We start from the raw sequence: 1,995 nt of genomic DNA on the forward strand, positions 1-1,995 counted from the left end.
TGCTTGACCATTGGTTTTGATTTCCAAAGTTATTTCTTGGGTTTGGGAGAATTCCCCTTGGTTGAGCAAAACCGGGTGGATTGGTTTGGGTTTGTGGTTGGAGATGTTAGGGGTTTTGAACATTGGTGCTTTTGTAACTAAAGTTGGGGTGGTTCCTTAACCCGGGGTGGTAGAAATTGGTATTTGGATTGTAGACATTTGGGTTGTTGTAAGGAGGCCTTGGTGGCCTAGGATTGTTGTTGTAGCTTTGAAAAGCGTTAACCTCTTGAGCATTCTCTTCATAGGCACCATTGTAATTGTTGCCACACAAGTCATATGTATGACCACTTCCTCCACAAAGTTCACAACTCGAGACTTGAGCAACTTCTTCCATGGGCGGCCCAAATGAGGTCCCGGCTTGGTTCACTTGATTCCTTGAAAACTTCTCAAATTGCTTTGTGAGCAAGTCGAGCTTGGCATTTGTATCGGAGTTGGAGGCATTTTCCTTAGGGAATTTCCCGTTTCTTCGTAGCATGTTCCCTCTAGAACCATAGTTTGCCTCCGAGTCTACCATTTTTTTGATCAATGCCGTGCCCTCTTCATCATTCAAGTGGTCAAAACCTCCCCCCGCGGAGGCATTTACCATCTCCTTAGTTCTTGGTAGTAGAGTTTGGAAGAATGTTTGAGTAATGTACCATTCCGGTATTCCATGGTGGGGGCAACTTGCTATCAAATCTTGATAACGGTCCCAAGCCTCACCTAAGGACTCCCCATCCTCTTGTTGGAACGTATGGATCTCGTTGCGGAGCATCGCGGTCTTTGAGGAAGGGTAGTACTTGGCCATAAACGCTTGAGCCAAGTCATCCCAAGTAGTGAAAGTGTCCGGTGGGTGAATGTTCAACCACCGGTCCGCTTTGCCCGTCAATGAAAACGGAAACAACATCATTCTCAAGGTGTCTTCGGACACCCCATTCTTCTTCATCATTGAAACTTTCCTCTTAAATTTCCGGAGATGGGCATGGGCATCTTCCTCAATATGACCTCCAAACAAGTCCTTCTCAACTAACCCGACTTGGGCGGGATGCATTTCAAAGTTGTTTGGGGCCAAAGTGCCAAAGTTGATGGGATTACATGAATCATTATGGTTAGGCCGGTTATGATCTCTAAGAGCCATTTGTGGTGGGTGGTTTGGTTCTTGATGTGGTGGTGTTTGAGGTGGACTATTGTAATTAAGGAAGTTATGAAAGGGGTTTTCTACTAAAGTCTCAATTGTGGTATTTGGTTGAACCGTAGTTGTTGTATCAAAACTTTGTGGGATGTGTGAGTTTGGTTGATCAATGTTTGCTTGGGTGGAATTGTTCCTCACTCTTTCAAGGGTCCTAGTCCTCAAGGTCCTAAAAAGCCTCTCGGGGTCGGAGTTGAATAGGAGAGCTTGATGATTCCTCCTAGGCATACACTTGGCAAATCGTAAGTCTCCTAGTGTTTTTACACACTAGGGAAAGGCAAAAATCACACACACTCTACAAACAACAATCAACTACTAAAGCAAAATGACAATTGAGACAAGATTAAAGCAAAGACTCTAAATGAAACTAAGCATAACCTAACGCCATCCCCGGCAACGGCGCCATTTGATAAGTAGGAAATTTGTCGTCTACTCCCTATATCAAAACTAATTGTAAAACCCGAAAAAGCGTAGTATTTAATCGGGGTCGAACTCAAGGACGGCGGGGGTTGCTACAAAGTTCAATTACGAGTCAAGTTTAATCAAAATTAAGAGTAAAGGTTTTGGTTATAATCACTAGAGCAAAAGACAAACAAGATGATGATAATGAATACGGTTAATTAAAAGCTAGGGCCTTCGGGGTCATCAATATGGGTTAGGGGCAAACATGAAGGTCAAAAAGGGTCAATGGTGATAGAATAACCTAAGATGAAGAACCAATGTCTTGGGTATCTTAAGGGTGGCTACTAATTTTCATTAAGCATCCATCCTCTCCTAACATACATCAAGAC

General features: G+C 43.4%; 1 non-coding gene across 1 annotated transcript; it reads left to right on the forward strand.

Moving 5' to 3' along the window:
• The first annotated feature begins 683 nt into the window (after positions 1-683).
• On the forward strand, positions 684-790 carry LOC141635321 (small nucleolar RNA R71). The gene has a single exon (XR_012540018.1). It is a non-coding gene; the product is annotated as a small nucleolar RNA R71 (small nucleolar RNA).
• The last annotated feature ends 1,205 nt before the right edge of the window (positions 791-1,995 follow it).

This window comes from Silene latifolia, chromosome Y, assembly GCF_048544455.1.
Source record: "Silene latifolia isolate original U9 population chromosome Y, ASM4854445v1, whole genome shotgun sequence".
Lineage (NCBI taxonomy): Eukaryota > Viridiplantae > Streptophyta > Magnoliopsida > Caryophyllales > Caryophyllaceae > Silene > Silene latifolia.